The following is a 21,969-nucleotide window of genomic DNA, read 5'->3' on the forward strand; positions in this document are numbered from 1 at the left end:
ATCCCATGGTTTGCCTTGCTGCTCAGTCAAAGGTTGGTTCATTTTCAGCTGTTTCAGCATGTTTGCCTGTGGATCCCCCTCTTTCAGTGCAGTCTCCTGTGAAAATTGTTTTGAAAGGGGTGTTGCACAAGAAGTTTCTAGAAAACAGGTGACTCCTCCTTGTATCTTAATTTTGTGTCCTGAAAAATAGCTCTTGCTCCATTTCAACCAGCCCATCAGGAAGACTTGAGGTTCTTGACATGGAAATCAATCTTAATTGTTTCTCTCCCTTCTACAAGAAGAGTATCTAAGTTGCAGTCTCGTATGATGGGTCAGTCTTAACTCATTTTCACAAAGATCAGGTTTCTTTAAAAAAAATAATTTCTTTTATGCTAAAGTGTTATTAAAGTGTACTTTAAGCCAAGCTCTCCATCCCCTGTCTTTTTTCCAAAGCTCAAAAATAAGGGAGAAAGGCTAGTTCATACACTGGATAGCCACAGACAATTTGGGGACTATCTTTACAAAACAAAATCTTTCAGAAGTTGTGATCAGTTGTTCATTTCTTATAAAGGCAATAAGAAAGGGAAACCAGTCTCAAAAGAGACGTTTTTCCAAAATGTTGTTTCATGCTGTGACGAAATGAGGTACTGCCAGTATAGCTAGCTGGAATTTTGTGAATAATTTATATGTCATTTGTGAATATCGAACTAATGTATATAAGATGCTTGTGTTACAAATGTATTAGAATTGTATGTCATGTGCATATCAAACTTACTTGTACAGATGTTTGTGTTCAAAAGGTATTTGTAAAGTGCTTATATTTGAAATGCATATGCAGTGTGCTCTACTAGAGAGAACAAAAATGTACATGCACTATTGTAACAGTTTAGATGTATATGTTTTAACAGTGGAAACTGGAATAGAGGAAGTTAACCTCAGTCCAGCAAGCTTTAGAAAAGTATCTGAAATTAAATCACTTTATAGGCTAGGCCATAAAGATGCTATCTTGCAGGTTTCAATGTAGCCAGAGACACAAAGTCTGTAGTAGGAGGCTTTCTGTATTGTCTTTGGGGTGAACTAATTGCTACTCTGGAAGCATGAAGGAATGTAATTGTTTTATGACTTCCAGCATCTGCCAAAGATCTGAGCAAAAGCCCATGTCTGTGTATTTTTACAGGTAGATGCTAAATACTGCCAGCTGCCAGAAATGGGGTTTTGCATGAGAACTAGAAGTCACATGAGCAGAAAAGATGTCATTCTGCAAGTTAGCCTGGCAGTAATATTTTAGATATTATTTTGAGAAGTTTCTTAAGAGTGAGACAGAGCATTCTGTATTGTATCTTGGACTTGACATCATCATCATCTGCCTTGCTTTATTAATTACATTACTAGGGAATAGTATAATTCTCTTAGATTCAGGCAGGAATATAGTGAAGCATAGTTTAGAAGTTATTTTTCTTTATTTGTTTGAGACTGTCCTTTAATGTTATCTTAAATATTTCCTGTGATGTTGAACTCTGGTGTCACTGTGGATATATAATTAGTATTTCCTCATTCTTTTACCATTATTAAATGTATTTAAACCTTCATTATGGCTGATCTTTGTAGAGATATTTATGTTTTGAGAGTACTTGCATATTTATTTGGTGACACAGTGTGGGCCAATCCTAACAGCCTTATTTATTTATTTATTTATGTATGTATGTATGTATGTATTTATTTGCAGTTTGTTTGCCAGGATGGTCCATTGGGCCAGGAAGAGCCCATTTCAATGGAGTCCTGGGGAGGGAAAAGCTCCATAAAAGACAATATACATAATAGACAAGTTATAAGTAACATAATAATACAGACACATAGATAAACATGGCATATAAGGTACAATATAGTCTTAGACGTTGCCCATTCCATTCTCAGTTAGACCGTCTTCTGTGTGGCGACATGCATGAATGGGCGTTCCTTCGTTGAAGGTTGTGCGTTAGGCCCAGCAAGCCAGCACGTAAAACTCTACTGCCAATCATTAGCGGACCGGAGTTCCGCTGTGGCGACCCTTAACCGGGAAAAGCCGAAAGACACAAAAAATAAGGTACAATATAGTAAAAATGCAAAACAGAGAATGTTCTGTAGTCCTATCTCGCCTTCATTCTTACACTTGGGAACGGAGCCGAAACTCGGCTTCAACTCGGCCATACTGTAGCTCAAAAACTTCTGGTTGGCTCGTGGCTAGGAGGTATCCACTCATGCATCACCAACATTCCCCAGATCTCGTTTGCCGCTCGTTCAGCTCAGACATGATTCTTCTTGGCCATGGCTAAGTGATTTTTTTCAGTATATTGAATTGTCATTTTTGGATATTGCTATATTGTCTTGCTATTTAGTGTATATTTTTGCAGTTTATTTCTGTTTTGGATGATTTGCTGCTTAATTTCTGTGTTTTTGTTGTTTGGCCGTTTTCCATTGGCTGTTTTGGTATCCTCAAAGCATCGCTTTTCTGTAGTGCTGTTTTTCCTCTTTGGCTAGGCCCTTTTAAGTTAGAGGGCCTAGTCCTCTTTCTGCTGTTTTGTCACGCGTTGGGCTAGACCCGTTTAAATTAGAGGACCTAGTCCTCGGTTCTGTTTTTCCTTCTCCCTGGGCTAGGCCCGTTTAAATTCGAGGACCTGGTCTTGGGTTTATTCTGTTTCCCCTTAGGTCTAGGCCCATTTAACTTAGACAACCTAGTCCTCCATTCTTTCTCCTTTCATTGTTATGTGTTGTAGTATTTTGTTTGGGAATTATGTCAAAAGACTCTAAGGACCATAAGCCTTTGGGCTTCAAAAAGTGTACTATATGTGCCCAGAAGATGTCTTTGATTGATGGGCACAATTTGTGTGTTTTCTGTTTGGGGGCTATCCACCTCCAAGAGTCTTGCCTGTTTTACCATGCATTCAGTCCTCTTGTTCCTCAGGAGAGGAAGAACAAACTGATAGTGAAGGGACTACTAAAGCATTCATTTGAGGAGGAATTGGGATCCTCATCATCCAGCTCTAAATCTCCCCCCTCCTCCTCCAAAAAGGAAAGACCAGAAACTACCAAAAGGCGGTCTCCCACCCAGTCTGTTTCATCGGAGCCATCAGACAAAATTGCTAAAGTGGCTTCACCCTCATCGGCTCCACTGATTTCAGTGCCAACAGAGAGTAGCTTAGTGGATCCATCAGTCTCGGCTCCAGGTGCATCGGAACCGATGACTGACATTACTTCTCAGAGCCCGTCATCTGATCTTCGGCTGGTTTCTCCAACTCTTAGGTTGCTGTTTTTACAGCCATCCAGATCCCCCACTCTGTCTTCTAGGTCCTCTAGGAGCCTTTCTGATGAGGATGTCGAGAGAGTGGTACGTAGACTGCTTCAGACTTCGGCACTGGCAAATTTGCTTTCGGTTCGGTCGCAATCGGTTCTGGAGCCCAATGTTCCATCACGCTGTATTGATGTTCCTCCTCCGAGCTTCTCTGAGCCTTTGGAGCCAGAGCTGTCGGTGCCTCCGGTTGTGGATAGGTTGGTTTCAGCTACCTCAGTTGGTCTCTCGGTTCCAATATCCGCTGTGACCCTCTCGGTGCCGTCCATGAGGTTGAGGATCCTTATTTCCGGTCTGGCTAGAGGGGGATGCTTCAAATCGAACTTCTTTGATTCTGAGCCTACCTCTAGGTGCTTTGGTGTGGGTGAGCTTGGATCCCATATCTGCTTCGGAGCCCATCTCTTCGGTACCGAGGGTTGCCTCTGTATCTTCGGAGCAGAGGGCATCTTCGGAGCTGGGGGGGATCGGCATTCGAGGTGATGAAGATTGTGCTGTCCAGGACTTCAGCTTTATCCCGAGGTACCGACACTCTTCCCCCTAAGGCGCCAATCTCAGTCTTAGCTCCCTCTCTCTCCTTACACAGCAGAGACTCACAGCCTCAGGATACCTCCATGAGTGGTCCCCAGTCTTCCGAGGTCTCCCCAGAATACCTGTCTGAGGAACCACCTAGGAAGAGAACTTGTAAGAGGAAGCATGTTGACTCCCCTGATGAGTCCGTTACATCAGACACTGACCTCGAGGAGTCAGAAGGGTCCCCCAAGTCGTCCTCTGATATCTCTTTCGCAGATATCCTTGAGATCCTGAAACAGAGAGGCGGCTGGCCCACCAAATCCCCTTCTAATGAGGAGTCAGTGTACCTGAAGGCTTTTGGGTCTCAACCCTCTGCCTCTTGGGTGTCTCTGCCTTTCGACGAGCTACTGGATTTAGTGAGTCGAAAGGTGTGGGAATCTCCTGATTCTGGGGAACTGGTTCCTAGAAGACCGAATACATTTTTGTCAGCACCCCAAGACAAGGACCTTTTGACCAAGGGCGTTCCAGTAGATGCCATGCTGGTGGCAGCAGCCACCAAAAAGGAACTTTCAGAAACTTCCTCCACTGTCCATCCGCTGAACAAGGAGTCTCGAACGATGGACAGGTATGGGAAGCATGTTTTTGCTTCAGCGGCCTTTACTCTGCAGTCGCTGAACTGTCTGTCCCATTTCACAAGGCTCCAGAGAGATCTCCTAAAAGAGCTGGGAGATACTCTACAGGGTAACATATCTGATGCTGTATCTCAGAAGGTCAACGCACAGATGTCTACCCTAAGTTCTATTGTGAACTCCTCCATGAGGCTGATTTCACACGTAGCGGATGGAGTAAGTAGGGCAGCGGATTCAGGAGTATCTCTCAGTAGACACTCCTGGATGTGCTTGTGCAACTTTGCGGAGGCCTTTAAGTCTACGTTTACCAAAGCCCCATTTGACAGGTCCTCTTTGTTCGGAACCAAGGTAAAGGACACACTCACCAGGTGCAAGCAGGAAGGAAAAACCCTGTCTGCCATGAGAGTCCATTTTTCCGTCCCCACTAGACCCTTTCCCAAAGGGCAGAAGGGCAGCAAAATGTGGTTCAAAAAATCACAGAGGTTTTTTCAGGATGCACAAGGTGTTTCCTTCTCCAGAGGCAGAGGAGGAGGAAATAATGGTAGACGCTGCCCTAGAGTTAGAGGACGCCTGCAGAACGAGGGAGGCCGTGATTCCTTTCGTGGTCATCCCTATCAGCGCTCCTGAAAGGAGGCCCGACTGTGTGTCTCTGGAGCCAGTCGGGGGTCGTATTTCTTTATACCCAGAAGGCTGGCATGACATCACTCAAGACAAGTGGGTATTAAAGATAATCACCAGAGGTTACCATTTTCCCTTCTCTTCTCCACCTTCTCAGACCAGACGAATCCCAGATGTGTTACCCAATCACAGGGATTCAGCAACTCTAGAAATCCAAAAGTTGCTCATGAAAAGAGTCATCCAACCTGTCCCCGTAGACCAAGTAGGATTAGGGACTTACTCAAGATTCTTTTTAGTGCCAAAAAGAACAGGGGACAGGAGACACATTTTGGATTTCAGCAAACTGAACGAATCTGTGCAGAAGTCCAAGTTCTGAATGGTCACCTTGCAGTCGATACTCCCATTGTTAGGGAAAGACTTTTGGATGTGCTGCATAGAAATTCAAGGTGCATACTACCACATCAAAATGGACAGGGCATCGAGAATTCACCTACGCTTCCGGCTGGGAGCCAGTCATTATCAGTTCCGCGCCCTGCCCTTTGGTCTCACCACAGTCCCCAGGGGGTTCACCAAATGTTTGACAGTGGTTATGGCTCACTTGAGACGTCAGGGATTCCAAGAGTTTCCATATCTGGACAACTGGCTCCTCACTGCCACTACTAGGCATCTACTATTACAGGCCAGGGATGCCACCATTTCAACTTGCCTACAGCTAAGAATTACAGTAAATTGACAAAAATCTGCCCTCTCAGCATGTGAATTTTATTGGTGCCGAAATAAACACTGTTTCAATGAGGGCTTACCTGCCTATCGAAATAATTCAAATTCTAAGGGAGCAAGTCTTGACCCTACTTCCTCTAAGAAAAGTCAAAGCAAAGGTGGTGCTCAAGCTATTAGGGACCATGGCTTCCACAATAATACTAGTTCCATTAGCCAGACTGCACATGAGGGTCCTTCAGTGGTTACTCTTTGCCCAGTGGTCACTGCAGTACCTCCCTCTGTCTCATCCTATCCTTATGACGAATTTGTACAAGCAGGATCTTTGTTAGTGGATCCAGACCAGCAACCTAAACACAGGCAGACCATTTGTTTCTCCCTCCCAGTTGCCACTTTGACCACGGGTGCCTCCCAGATAGGGTGTGGGGGGGCATTATCTCGGGAGAACAGTCCAAGGCATATGGCAAGATCACGAGGCGCATTTGCATATCAGTGTCTTGGATATGAGAACAGTGCTTCTAGCGTTGCAAGCACTTCACAGCTTTCTCTCTCTATTAAAAATTGCAATCCACTAAGACAACATTTAAGTGGTTTGGTACCTAAATAAGCAAGGAGGAACCAAATCTTACCTCCTCTGCAGAGAAGCCCTTCGAGTATGGGAGTGGGCAGCGTCTTCCCAGCACTTTCTGGTGGCAACGCACATCCCGGGGAAATCCAACTTCATAGCCGACAAGCTCAGCAGGGCTATTCTGATGCCTCACGAGTGGTCTCTGAACACTTGCATTGCGGACCTAATCTTTCGCAAATGGGGTCAGCCTTGCTACAATCTCTTTGCCACCCCTCTCAATGCCAAATGCAACAGCTACTTTACCCTGATTCCCCCGGATGGGGAGACTCCAAGAGATGCACTCGTTCACAATTGGCCCTCAGGACTTCTCTATGCTTTCCCTCCTTTCCCCCTCATTTCAAAGGTAATTCAGAAAGCAATATCCTTGGAAAGCAGGATGATCCTAATTGCTCCTTACTGGCCTCGACAGATTTGGTTCCCCTTCCTTAGACCATATCTAGTGGACAAACCTTGGACTCTGAATCCAGTTCGAGAGTTACCGACACACGTCAGGGGTGTTCCATCCCTCCCTCCACACCCTCAACTTGACAGCTTGGCTGCTCCAATCCCATCCCTAGTCAGGCTTCATGACTATTCCCCTGAGGTTGTACACATTTTGTCATCTTCCCACAAACCTTCCACTAGGAAGAGTTATACTAGTAAATGAAAAGATTCTGCCTTTGGGCCCGTGAGAGAAACCTTGACCCCTACACAGCTCCCATTTCTGCTGTTTTAGATTTCCTCTCACAGTTTTTCAATCAAGGTTCAGCAGCAGCAACTATTAAAGTGCAGTTGCTAATGAACCTAATCTTGACAGTGTCTGATGAAGTGGCTGGTGCCACGAAAGAGCTTACCTCTTTTACTGATAAAGCTGTTATTCTACATAGCTGTGGCTGCTACCTCCTGCTTTGTTTTTTACTGTTCATTTCATTGTTGTTGGAGGTAACTCCTGCCAGCACCATTTGGTTTTTACTGTGGATCAAGGGTTAAATGTTTTAAATGTAACCAGTGGGGCCATATGGCATATAGATGTCCACAGAGGCAAGGTGGAGGACAAAAGGTAGGGGAGCCAGCAAGTGGGAATTACAGAATGCCAGTGGTAAGCTGTCTGGAGACAACAAGGGTACCAGACTACCACAAGAGGTTATATCCAGTCTTAGTAGATGGGAAACAGACCACTGCCAAGAGAGAAGATAGCCTCTGACCCTAACCATTGTGTGAAGCCTGCAGTGGTTAAAGAGGATCACTACTTGCTTGGGCAGTCTACTCCAGTCAGAGCTTTAAGAAGGAACCCATTCCAGATACCTTTGACTAGGATTCACCTTGACTGGGAGAGTGGAAAAGGAAGCAAGCAAGTAAGTAGGTATGTTTGAGGATATCCCTGTAGAGGTTCTGATAGGGAATGATTTTGATAATGCAGTACTTTGTCTGCATACAGTCAAGCTTGGAGACGGGCGTATAGGTCTGGTAGCCTGGAGGGGACCCAGACAGACTGCACACTTGAAGCCAGGACTGGTGAGGTGGTTAATTCAGGGAGGGAGCTACCCTGTAGCAGTGAGACTAAAGGTGAGCCACAGCTGCTAGTGGTTATTAATGTTCCCTTGGACAGAGTGACTGCAAGGGCAGAAGTGAGTAGCAGTAGCCAGGCTGACAATGAGGCACTGCTGGCAGAGGATACTAGACTTCCCGTGGAAGGGAAGCTGGGAAGGGTTACAAAGAGAGAGTTGAGACAGGCTCATCTCTCATACCCTACATTACAAGGCTTGAGGGAGGTAACTAGGGAGGCACCTGATTCTCAATGAAAAAGGGATTCCATATACTGGAACAAATGTTTACTGTATAGAGAATGGAACCCTGAGGGAGGGTTAGAGGATGAGAGACTACACCAGTTGGTAGTGCCTAGAGCCTACTATCTGGCACTTCTAGGCATAGCCTATGACATTCCCTTTGGAGGTCATATGGGCATAAAGTGTAGCAAGAGACATATGCAGAACTTTTATTGGCCTGGGATTTCTAGGGATGTAACAGGGTACTGCAGGACCTGTGAGCAGTGTCAAAAGGTAGGCAGGGCAGGAGACAAGGTCAAAGCTCCTTTGATGCCTTTGCCTGTGATTGAAGAGCCATTTCAGAGGGTAGCTGTGGATATTGTGGGGGCCTCTGAGTACCCCAAGTTCCACAGGGTAGAAATATATCCTAGTGGTAGTAGATTATTCTACCAGATACCCCAGAGCGGTGGCCATTCCTCCTTTGAGGCAGAAAAGGTGGCAAATGCTCTTAGAGTTTTTTAGCAGGGTAGGTTTACCAAATGAAATACTGACTGACAGAGGTGCCAATTTCATGTCAGACCTGCTGGCTTGTCTGTGGAAGCACTATGGGGTGAAGCACCTAAAGACCAACCCAACCACCCCCAGACTAATGGTCTGGTGGAGAGGTTAAACTTTACACTAAAGACCATGCTACAAGCATTTGCAGACCAGTTTAAGAGAAATTGGGACACATATTTGCCCTATCTGTTTGCTTACAAAGAGGTGCCCGAGGAATCCACATTTTTTTCACCTTTTTAGTTGCTGTATGGGCATAGAGTGAGGGGTCCTCTCAATTTGATTCACAATAAGTGGGAGGGTGTGTGTGAATCCCACAGGGAGTCTGTTGTGGAGTATGTCCTAAACCTCAAGACCAGGCTCAGGGAGCTCATGGGCTTGGCCCAGGAGAAACTGGCAGAAGCCCAACAGCACAAAAAAGTCTGGTATGACAGGAATGCTCAAGCCAAAGAGTATGCTGGGGGGGTAGCAGGTTATGGTTCTCATTCCTGTCAGACACAATAAGCTGCAGGCAGCTTGGGAGGGACCCTTCAAAGTGGTAAGAAAGGTCAGTGCTGTTAACTACATGGTAGAACTGCTAGGCAGGAGGCAGAGGCACAAATTGTACCATGTTAACAGCATGAAACCTTACCATGAAGGGGGGGCATTGTGCTAAGTATTTGCAGTAGAAGGCAGGAGGAGTTTGAGGGGGATCTATGGCTACAGCAAGCCAGCAATCAAAATTCCAAATTACTGTGGTGGAGCCTAAGGTTACAGGCATATGGTAGGACAGTGCAACACTGTAATAGGGTCTGCAATGCCAAGGAAGCTGGGATCTTAAGACAGGGTATAGAGTAATGCATTTCCAGATAGGCTTATCCCCCTCAAGCAGTGTTTCTCAAGGGTCACTTGAAAACCTAGCTCAGTCTTCCAAGGGGGGAAGAAGTGTGATGAAAAGAGGTACTGCTAGCACAGCTAGCTGGAATTTTGTGAATAATTATGTCATTTGTGAATATCAAACTAATTTCAGTAAGATGCTTGTGTCACAAATGTATTGCAACTGTATGTCATGTGCATATCAATTTATTTGTACAGACGTTTGTGTTGAAAATATATTTGTAAAGTGCTTGTGTTCGAAATGCATCTACAGTTTGTTCTACTGGAGAGAACAGAAGTGTAAATGCACTGTTGTGACTGTTTAGATGCGTATCTTTTAACAGTGGAAACTGGAATACAGAAGGTTAACCTCAGTCCAGCAAACTTTAGAAAAATATCTGAAATGAAGTCACTTTATAGGCTAGGCTACAAAGATGCTATCTCACAATTTTGAATGCAACCAGAGACAAAAAGTCTGTATTAGGAGGCTTTCTGTATTGTCTTTGGGGTGAACTAATTGCTACTCTGGAAGTATGAAGGAATGCAATTGTTTTATGACACTCAACACCTGCCACAGATCTGAGCAAATGCCCTTGTCTATGTATTTTTACAGGTAGATGCTAAATACTGCCAGCACTGGGGATTTGCATGAGAACTAGACGTCAGATGACCAGAAATGATGTAATTCTGCAAGCTAGCCCAGCGGCAATATTTTAGATATTATTTTCTGAAGTCTGTTAGAGTGAGGCAGAGCATTGTGTATTATCTCTTGGCCCTGACAACAAGAAGAACCATTCACCACATCGCCTGCCTTGCTTTATTAAGTAAGTTACAGGGAATAGTATAATTCTTTTAGATTCATTCAGGAATATAGTGAAGCTTAGGTTAGATATTATTTTTCTTTATTTGTTTGAGAATGTCCTTTAATGGTGTTTTAAATATATCCTGAGTTTGAACTCTAATGTCACTGGGAATATATACTTAGTATTTTCTTGTTTTATTATTTATTATTAAATATATTTAAACCTTTCATTGTGGCTGATCTTTGTAGAGATATTCAAGTTTTGAGAGTACTTGTATATTTATTTGGTGACACTGTGTAGACCATTCCTTACAGCCTTGCTCTTCTTCAAGCTACTATTTGTATTAACATTTATTTTACACAGTAAGAGTGGACACCCTTTGTTAAGGGTCTTAAAGTAGCTGTCAAGGGGTTCTGGTGGCAGTGGTAACTACCTTATAGTCTGGGCAAAAGGGGGCGTAGTTAGTAAACCTGTGCCAGCTTTCCCAGGTGTGTGTGTGTGTGTGTGTGTGTGTGTGTGTGTGTGTGTGTGTGTGTGTGTGTGAGTATATGCAAATCAAAATCTAAGAGTGTGTGTTAGTTACTTGGGCAGGGACACAAAGCACTAGTTGGACAGAGAGTGAGTGTTGGAGGACTTGGCTTGGAACCCTGGCTAAGGACTCAACTGTATAGCTGTGCCAGTGGGGAGTCTTATTGGGGATCTGGAGAAAGGTAGAGGAACCAGCCCTGGACTGACTGTGGTCTCTGTGTGCTCTTAAGGTAAATTGCACTTGATGCAGTGAGCTGCATCTGGAAGTACTTTGTGTACTTGTTATCCTCCCAGTGAACGTCTCTCCACAGGTGCCAGTGGTGAGGACTGAGGCTTCTTGATTACTGGCCCAGAGGTGGGATATTCACGTCGCATATTGGTTGGCAGGGGTGGGTTGTCGCACATGCTATTACTTTTGTCACTTCCAGCACAACAAAACTGTTCCAGGCAGGGTTGGGCCCCATTTTACCAGGGCTGTGGCTTTCTCTTTGGCTTTTTTGAAAGGGTTCGACTCTATTTTGAAGTAACAATTTGGTCTTTGTGCATACTTTTCAAATCACTATAAAGTAGATTACTTTAGGACCATTCTCCGGGGGCTCCTTGACCCTCATCCTTCTCCTCCCAGGTCTATCCAAGCTATGGTAATCTACCCATATAGCTGCAGCAGTGATGCAGTGAATAACATAGTACAGTGTTTTTAGTAAACTTACCATAACAGTAGATGTTCGAATGATCATTCCTGCTGTAACCACTCTCCCTTGTTTTTTATATGTTCTTTTTTTCACATTGTGGGCATATTATTATTATTATTGTTTATTTTTCTAGCATTTTCCTTTCCAGGACTTAAGCCATTTTTTCTCTGTTGGCTTGAAAGCTGTGAAGGGCTTGGCACTCAAACATGACTTTGTGGGGTGTTTGAAAGGTGACCTGAAGTTTTGGAAGCTAGCTAGCCATTATGTTCTTGGCAGGGCATAACCAATATAGTTTAGACGATTGTACCAGTGATCATTGAAGCATCTACTGTTATGGTAAGTTTACTTACACAACTATAGTTTCTTAGTTAGCTGTCTGAAATTAGCAGCCTGAGTGCAAACAACTTCAGTGCTTTCTTGCCGCTCAAGAGCGTGCAGCTCTGTGCTTCACAGAATTGACAGTCAGCCTTCTTTCTGGCAGATAAGTCCCCATTGGGTTAACTCTTCTTATACTAGTTCTTAGGAATTTTTTTCCTTTTGACAGAACTGGTTTTGGTCTTATTAAGAAGACTAGCAGTATTAACTGCAATTTATATTTGGTTGTTTAGAACAGCTGAGGATATTAATTTAGACTGGGGGAGTGTTAATAGCTTTTTTTCACTGTTTTTGCTACTTTGACTTAAATAAGTAATAAAAAAGTTTTTTGTGACTGTGTTATGTAGTGCTTCTGTACACTTTGTGACAACCTACCTTCTTTTCTTTACTGAAGATACTCTTCACTATTTTTTATGGAGGCTTTACCAGGTGTAATGCTTTTCAACTTATTTGTTAGGGATTGTGTGTTATGGTGCATAGGTGTGGAGGAGAGCCACAGCTTTGTGGAGACTTGTTTGTTCATTGTATACAGGGAAAAATACAACCCAACGACTACTGTAGTAGTGATGAATTCTAACATCTACTGCTATGGTAAGTGCAACTTACACAACTGTACTTTCCTCATTATTTTAATGTGCTCTTTCTATATAGCTATTTATTTGTGAGCATTTAAATTCTCTGTGATTCATTTAGTAATTATTTAATGAAATTTAACTTTTCTGTAGCTTCATATTACACAGTTCAGGGAAGCACTTGGCTTTGCTTTATTCTTGTACTGTATATTTAAAGTAGGGCAGGGAGGTTGCTGACATGGGTAGTGCTTGCTGTTCTGGTGTGTTGGAATTATTCCCTGTACTATACTGTACTTAGAATATGTGATGAAATAAAACTTTTCAGCTGACTCCAAATTTGTACAACAGGCTGAATGCATCATTTATAGCAAGGTCAAAATGAATCAAAATTAGTGTAAACTATTCAGTTGTTCCCTCTTTTAAAACAGATTTTTTTTTTATTATTTTAGGGTGAGACTGTCTTTGGATGGGTATGAGACTGGCATAGAATGGATACAGAAAGAAGTTTCAAGATTCATAGTGGAGATCCTTAAATGATAGCAGACTTTACTTTGAATGCTGTTTGTTACCATTTTATTTAAAAAAATATATAAACGTGAGCCTGCATTCATAGCTGTGTCATCAAAGAAAGTGTAAAATTTGCAGCTCCAAATTTATTTTGTAAACTATATCTAGAAACTCTAGAAAAGTGTATGTTTAATTTTTGTTTGAATAATATACATTTAAAACTTATTTATGTGAGACATAAATATTGTTTTGATTTCTTGGAGCTGCTGCATTTGCAGTTTTTGCAGCTTCCAATTGTACAGTAATAAAAGGCATCCATATCAGACAAAAATATTAAGATTTTGAATGTGTTTATTAGGTAGCTAGAATGATCCAGAACTGACCCTTTTCAGCTGTGATCTAGGTTGAAGATAGTGTACAGCAGCACCTGCAACACAGAGAAATCCTTAAAACTAATGCAGGCACAGTACATGAGACATAGGGTGTCATAACAACCCAATTGGAAAATTACATACTAACAAAGGGATTAAAGGTAACTTTTGCTAGGTACCACTTCTGAATTTACAAGAAGAAAATAAGATTTAGAACAAAGCGAGGCATTGGCATATTGTAGAATTAACAGAATTCCGCAGAACCTTGTAACTTCAGCTTGATTAACATTTCATAATTTACACATTCACATTTATCCCTTCAAGGAACTCAGTCAGATTTTGTCTGAAATATGCCAGAAATTGATGGTGTAATGATGAATGTTGTTAGTGCATCTGCTCCATAAGTTGGGTGTGCGATCGATGAGAAAGAAAAATTTTGGAGTGAGTTGGATGAAGTGGTGATGACTGTACCCAAGGGTGAGAGAGTGGTGATTGGAGCAGATTTCAGTGGGCATGTTGGTGAAAGGAACAGAGAGGATGAGGAAGTGATGGGTAGGTATGGTGTTAAGCAAACGAATGCAGAAGGTCAGATGGTAGTGGATTTTGCGAAAAGGATGGACATGGTTGTGATGAATACGTATTTTAACAAGAGGGAGGAGCATAGGGTGACATACAAGAGTGGAGAAAGATGCACACAGGTGGGTTATATCTTATGTAGAAGGGCCAGTCTGAAGGAGATTGGAGACTGTAAAGAGGTGGCAGGGGAAAGTGTAGTTAGGCAGCATAGGATGGTGGTTTGTAGGATAACATTGGTGATCAAGAAGAGGAGAATGAGTGTGACGGCAGTACCAAGGATCAAATGGTGGAAATTGAAAAAAGGTAATTGTGAGGTGATGTTCAGGGAAGAGTTAAGACGGGCACTGGGTGGCAGTGATGCTCAGGGAAGGGTTAAGACAGGCACTGGGTGGCAGTGAAGAGTTACCGAATAGCTGGGTAACTACAGCAGAGCTAGTAAGAGAGATGGCTAGAAAGGTGCTTGGTGTGACATCTGGAAATAGAAAGGAGGGCAAGGAGACCTGGTGGTGGAATGAAGAAGTACAGGAGAGTATACAGAGAAAGAGGTTGGCGAAGAAGTGGGATTGTCAGAGAGATGAAGAAAGTAGACAAGAGTATAAGGAGATGAGGTGCATGGCAAAGAGAGAGGTGGCGAAGGCTAAGGATAAGGCGTATGAAGAGTTGTATAAAAGGTTGGACACTAAGGAGGGAGAAAAGGACCTGTACCGATTGGCTAGACAGAGGGATCGAGCTAGTAAAGATGTGCAGCAGGTAAGGGTGATAAGGATAATGAGGGAAACGTACTCACAAGCGAGGAGAGTGTGTTGAGCAGATGGAAAGAGTACTTTGAGGGGCTGATGAATGAAGAGAATGAGAGGGAGAGAAGGTTGGATGATGTACAGATAGTGAATCATGAAGTGCAGTGGATTAGCAAGGAGGAAGTAAGGATAGCTATGAAGAGGATAAAGAACGGAAAGACTGTTGGTCCAGATGACATACCTGTGGAAGCATGGAGGTGTTTAGGTGAAATGGCAGTGGAGTTTTTAACTAGATTGTTTAATGAATTCTTGGAAAGTGAGAGGATGCCTGAGGAATGGAGAAGTGTTTTGGTACCGATTTTTAAGAATAAGGGTGATAGTAACTACAGAGGGATTAAATTGATCAGTCACAGCATGACATTATGGGAAAGAGTAGTGGAAGCTAGGTTAAGAAGGGAGGTGATGATTAGTGATCAGCAGTATGGTTTCATGCCAGGAAAGCACTACAGATGCGATGTTTGCTCTGAGAGTGTGGATGAAGAAATACAGAGAAGGTCAGAAGGAGTTGCATTGCGTCTTTGTGGATTTAGAGAAAGCATATGACAGGGTGCCTAGAAAGGAGTTGTGGTATTGTATGAGGAAGTTGGGAGTGCCAGAGAAGTATGTAAGAGTGGTACAGGATATGTATGAGGGTAGTGTGACAGCGGTAAGGTCTGCGGTGGGAGTGACGGATGCTTTTAAGGTGGAGGTGGGATTACATCAAGGATCAGCTCTGAGCCCTTTCTTATTTGCAATGGTGATGGACAGGTTGACAGACGAGATCAGGCACGAGTCCCCGTGGACTATGATGTTTGCAGATGACATTGTGATTTGTAGTGAGAGTAGGGAACAGGTGGAGGAGACCCTGGAGAGGTGGAGATATGCTCTAGAGAGAAGAGGAATGAAGGTCAGTAGGACTAAGAATATATATGTGTGAATGAGGAATGGTGAGGATGCAGGGAATAGAGGTGATGAAGGTGGATGAGTTTAAATACTTGGGATCAATAGTTCAGAGTAATGGTGAGTGTGGAATAGAGGTGAAGAAGAGAGTACAGGCAGGATGGAGTGTCAGGAGTGATTTGTGACAGACAAGTACCAGTAAGAGTGAAAGGGAAGGTCTACAAGAGGGTAGTGAGACCAGCTATGGTATATGGATTGGAGACAGTGGCATTGACAAAAAGGCAGGAGTCAGAGCTTGACGTGGCAGAGTTGAAGATGTTAAGATTTGCACTAGGTGTGACGAGGATGGACAGGATTAGGAATAGGTATATTAGAGGGTCAGCCCAGGATGGAAGGTTTGGAGACAAAGCCAGAGAGGCAAGATTACATTGGTTTGGACATGTGCTGAGGAGGGATGCAGAGTATATTAGGAAAAAGATGCTAAGGATGAAGCTGCCAGGTAACAGGAAAAGAGGAAGGCCTAAGATAAGGTTTATGGATGTGGTGAGAGAGGACATGCAGGTGGTTGGTGTGACAGAGCAAGATGCATAGGACAGGAAGAAATGGAAACAGTTGATCTGCTGTGGCGACCCCTAACGGGAGCAGCCAAAAGAAGAAGAAGCTTAACTCCTATCATCATAGAAAACTGTCTACAAGCTCAAGAAAGGAATATGTACACTTATAAATAATAAACCGGCTCAGCTCCCCAGACACTGCAAACTTTAATAGACCAAAAGAGCAAAAAAACACATAATAATTCTATACATATGAACAGATAACTTAGCGCTTTCACCCACATACATAGTCAGGCATCATCAGAGTAAAAGAGCCCCTCATCTTTGTTGCATTTAAAGCTATTTATTACAGACACATCCCTCTAGGCAACCAACCCCAACCAAAAAGCAATTTATAAATTAAAGTCACAGTAAAACATCACTCCTATGCTTGTTGGAAAGCACAGTTATTTATAACTAGAAAAAATATATTTGTTGGAAAGCACAGTTACTTATAACTAGAAAAAATATTGTTCAACTTAAAACACAAACATTTTAAAAAATCTATATATAAACATGTTTGTATAAACGTAGTAAATAAAAATAAGAAATAAAAAATAATAATATAATGCTTAACATTCTTCAAGCAAATGTAGATTTGTACTTTAAAATGCTAGAGACTAAGATGTGATCATTAATGCCTGGAGGTCTAGATGCATCCAGCCTCAACTGCCAGATGCACACCCTCATCTCAAGTAAAACTTTTTAATCACCTCCTTTGTCATTAAATGGAATTCTGTCTATTACAAAAAACAGAAATCTCTTAAAATTAGGGCAACTCAGACTATGCATATACAAGGCATTGTTAGTTCTTTTGTTCCTGATGTCTCTTAGGTGTTCCAGGATTCTGAGCTGTAACTTTCTTGTTATTTTCCCAACATAGAAAGTAGAACAGCTCAAACATGTAGCAATGTACACTACCATCTTAGTATTACAGTAACAGAATCCAGGATACCTAATAGTTTTATAGAAGCCTTGAACCGCCACATAAGGGCCATTATTAATAAACTTACATATACTACAAACTCGGGAGTGACTTACTTGATTTAACTCAACAAACTGTTATGACACATTCTTGTAATTTGGTTAAAGTTGACAATGTTAGTGTTTATAACTTCTCTAACTTAGAGTTAACGGATAACTGTTTGTCTCTATTCAAGAAGGGGTTTACATTTGTCCCTTCCTTTAAAAATGAAACTGCCAAAGTGCTGGTTAACTTCAAGATGTATACTAGACAGTTAAACTTGGAAGTATTTTTTTACAAAAAACCTAGTCCAACCATTGACAATGTGATTGGACTAAAGAGGTCGAGTACCTTTATACCTCCTGCACACCCATGTATACATATCTTCGAGAAGTTGTGTGAGGCACAACTTAGAAGAATGTTAAGGGGACCAAGGAGGGAATTGGATAACCTAACACCTGGGGAGAGGTTTTGTCTTCAAGAACTAACTACCACTAATTTGTATAGGGTCATGAAACCTGACAAAGGAGGGGGGGTGGTGATCATGTCTAACATTGACTACTCGAACAAGATGTGCAGTCTTCTGAGTAACACAAACATATATGCCAGAGTATCTAGGAATGAAATGTGTATGGCATACACTAAACTTGACTGGCGTCTTTACTAGTGGTTAATGGAGGGGATCATTGATGTTAATGAATACCATTATTTGATGGTTGAATTCCCAGTGACCCCCTCCATTTTTGGAATTCCAAAAATTCACAAAAATCAGAATGACCCACCCATTCGCCCAATATTGTCAGCAAAATGCTCCAAAACTGAAGCAATGGCCTCCTATGTATATTTTCATTGTAAATGTATTGTTAAAAGTTTGCCACATATCCTGAGGGATTCGTGGCACTGCTTGGAGGTTGTAAGACAAAAACAAACCTTTGAACCATTTTTGATGGTGACAATTGATGTTATAAATCTTTTTTCGGTCATTCCTCAGGTACAAGGTCTGAAAATGTTTAGTAGGAGTTTGGACAAATATAGTGGTTTGCATACTGTCAAACGTAGTGTGATAGTAGATCTTATGGAAATTGTTTTGTCAAACAATTTTGTTGGATTTGAAAGTAAACTATTTAGACAAGTGGCAGGAGTTGCCATGGGTGCTAGGTGTGTGCCAATCTATGCCAACTTGGTACTGGCGGAATGGGAGATGGAGAAGGTGTTCCCTACTGAGTATATGAAACAGGTAACGCTTTATCTGCATTACCTTGATGATATACTAATTTTTTGGACAGAGAGTAGGGACGAGATCCATACATTTGTTGATTTTCTTAACAACAGTACCCCATTCTTAAAATTCACCTACACTATACATGGGGAAACCTGCAATTATTTGGATATATTGTTATACAAAAACATGCATGCTGTTAGCCTAAATTCGAGTATATATATCGCAAGAAAACTTATTCTAATAGTTTCTTGCATTTTCAGAGTTGTCATCCCCACTATATCCAGAAGAACTTGGCCAAAGGCCAAATGGTCAGATTATCCGGGCTGATTAGTGAGGAAGAACAGCTAAACATTGAGTTGACCAGCTTGACTGCTATGTTTACAGAAAGGGGTTATCCACAAGAAAGTTTGCCCAGAGTTAGAAAAGAAATAGAAACTAAGAGAATTGCATCCTTTAAACCTATTTTGCATGGGGGTTTAACAAAGGGATTCCAGGAGGGGAATGAGTTGGCTTCAGAGTCCCATGCACAACACAAAAAACGGGCTATGATTTTGCCATATAATGGGCAGGCAGGACAAATTATTAGAATGATTAAGGACACTTGGCAAAGTTCTTTTGACAGTGATACTATAAGTATTATAGGTAACACCCCAACTTTTACATATAGTAGGGGTAGGAACCTCAAAGAATTGAAGGAAGCTGAACCTAATATTGAGACATATAAGAGCTCCAAAATGAGTAAGTGCGGAGTTTGTAGTATATGTAAGTTTATTAATAATGGCCCGTATGTGGCGGTTCAAGGCTTCTATAAAACTATTAGGTGTCCTGGATTCTGTAACTGTAATACTAAGATGGTAGTGTACATTGCTACATGTTTGAGCTGTTCTACTTTCTATTTTGGGAAAACAACAAGAAAGTTAAGGCTCAGAATCCTGGAACACCTAAGAAAATTCAGGGACAAAAGAACTAACAATGCCTTGTATGTGCATAGTCTGAGTTGCCCTAATTTTAAGAGATTTCTGTTTTTTGTAATAGACAGAATTCAATTTAATGACAAAGGAGGTGATTTAAAAATGTTACTTGAGATGAGGGAGTACATCTGGCAGTTGAGGCTGGATGCATCTAGACCTCCAGGCATTAATGATCACATCTCAGTCTGTAGCATTTTAAAGTACAAATCTACATTTGTTTGAAGAATGTTAAGCATTATATTATTATTTTTTATTTATTATTTTTATTTACTACTTTTATACAAACATGTTTATATATAGATTTTTTAAAATGCTTGTATTTTAAGTTGAACGATATTTTTTCTAGTTATAAATAATTGTGCTTTCCAACAAGCATAGGAGTGATGTTTTACTGTGAGTTTAATTTCTAAATTGCTTTTTGGTTGGGGTTGGTTGCCTAGAGGGGTGTGTCTCTAACTAATAGCTTTAAATGCAACAAAGATGAAGGGCTCTTTTACTCTGATGATGCCTGACTATGTACGCGGGTGAAAGCGCTAAGTTATCTGTTCATATGTATAGAATTATTATGTTTTTTTGCTCTTTTGGTCTATTAAAGTTTGCAGTGTCTGGGGAGCTGAGCCGGTTTATTATTTACAAGTTTCTGGTGTTACATTGTGTTGGCTGGTATATGTACAGTTATATTTAAGGTTGTTTTGACTCCTGGTGAAGTTGACAGTTTTTTTCATGGCAATGATTATAGAAAAATACACATTTAGAGTTCTGGTTGGCAAGAGAGGAAGCAGAAGTCTATGTTTCAATGCTTAAATATGAAGAGTCCTTTTGGCCATGTCATGTTGTGTTATAATAGATTACCAGATGTTCATCATTCCCACTGCTGCAGTAGACTTTAGGATATATGGGTTGTGTCTTGCCCAAGACACAACAACCGGCCACCTACCAAAAGCTCTGACTCCCTCCTTCACTTCCAGTCTAACTGCTAATTGGTCAGCCTAAGGAGGAAAAATCAGCAGTCAGAGCAGGAAATCTTCAGTACTTTCTTGCCTCTTCATAAAAAAAAGAAGCAGATCAGAGGCTTCACAAGAACAGCAGTTGGCACTTAAGCTCTTTTCTGGAAGGCAAGTCCCCTTTAGGGAACTTTTCGACACAATGGTTAAGTAATTTTTATGTGTATTTATAATATACATATAAGTGGGAGTGATAAGAACTAGGTAGCCTATCTACCACAAGAGGAGTGATGTTTAGCCCAGAAACTGTAGTATATTGGCCATTTGGGCAGTATTTCCATATCTTTCAACTTTCTGGTTTAAAAGCCTGCGTTTGCACTTTCCCCCCTTTCCTGTAACTAGTCTAGTCCAGATACAGATTTGCTGTATCCAGGACTGTAAGTAAGCTTCTGAGCCCAACAAGCTTTTCTGTGTTGGAGGGAAGCCTTCTAGCTTATCAGTGGGAGTGGTAAGCACTAGGTAGCCTATCTACCACAAGAGCAGTGGGTTCTGGCCTAGAAATTGTAGTTTATTGGCCGTTTGGGCAGTTTTTCCATATCTTTCAACTTTCTGGTTTAAAAGCCCGCATTTGTGCTAGTTTCCCGCCTTTCCTGTAACTAGTCTAGTCCAGATACATATTTGCTGTATCCAGGAGTGTTTGTAAGCTTTTGAGCAGTGTCAAAGTCTGCTCTTCAGTTTTTCCCTTAGATCTACTAGTTCTCTCCTCTCCTGCACTTTTACTAGCTTATTAATCTAGCACTTTACCATACTTCTTATAGCAATTATTGTAGCACACAAAAAGTGCTACCAGCACTAAACGTTCTACAAGGAAACAGCTCCAGTACTTATTATTAATGTCTACCCCTCCAGGCATGTCTAAAGGTCAGTTCCCTGTGCTTTCTCCTATTAACCTGGTGAACTTGGGCATTCTTAGGCAGTGTAGCAACTGCCTCATGTACACTGACAACCCTCTCCTCTTACCTCCCAACACTCAGACTTACGAGAGATGCATTTATACATCCAAATTGGAAGCCACGCATTCTCCAGCCAAGATCTGAATAGCTGGTCAAGAGGAGAAGGTCAACACTTGCACCACACCACATGGAACACATAGCCCTCTAGAACACACACCAGCACTACCTTTACATAAAAACACAAACCGCACACCCACCTTCGTGGAGGCTGTCAATAAAAATCTACCCAAAGAGCAGAGACCTCCAGGTCAGAAACGCACTATCACCACAACACTAATCAAGTGACACATAACTCTTCTAAAACGTGTGCCACTCAACCAAAGCCCTTAAGGCAAAACAGCATTCCCAACACACTAGTCATAGGTGACTTGATAGTGAGGCACACTGATGTCCCACTCGCTAGGTTGAATAAGTAGAAAGTAACAGTCAGCTGCCTGTCCGGCGCTAGGATCTGCCACATAATGCATGCACTCAGGTCCCTCAATAACGGGTACAAATATGACTCTGTCATTGTACATGTGAGTGTAAATGACCTGAGACGTACCTCCCTGAACTACATGAAAAGAGACATGGAGGAGCTCACGGATTATGTAGCTCAGGT

General features: G+C 42.0%; 1 long non-coding RNA gene across 1 annotated transcript in view; it reads left to right on the forward strand.

Moving 5' to 3' along the window:
* The window catches only part of LOC122799816, a 712,832-nt gene extending 699,569 nt beyond the window's left edge, over positions 1–13,263 (forward strand). The window contains exon 3 of the long non-coding RNA XR_006364507.1: positions 12,981–13,263. This is a non-coding gene — a long non-coding RNA (uncharacterized LOC122799816). The remainder of the gene's footprint in view (positions 1–12,980) is intronic.
* The last annotated feature ends 8,706 nt before the right edge of the window (positions 13,264–21,969 follow it).

This window comes from Protopterus annectens, chromosome 4.part0 (genome assembly GCF_019279795.1).
Source record: "Protopterus annectens isolate FY-2018-M chromosome 4.part0, PAN1.0, whole genome shotgun sequence".
In the NCBI taxonomy this organism is placed as follows: Eukaryota; Metazoa; Chordata; order Ceratodontiformes; family Protopteridae; genus Protopterus; species Protopterus annectens.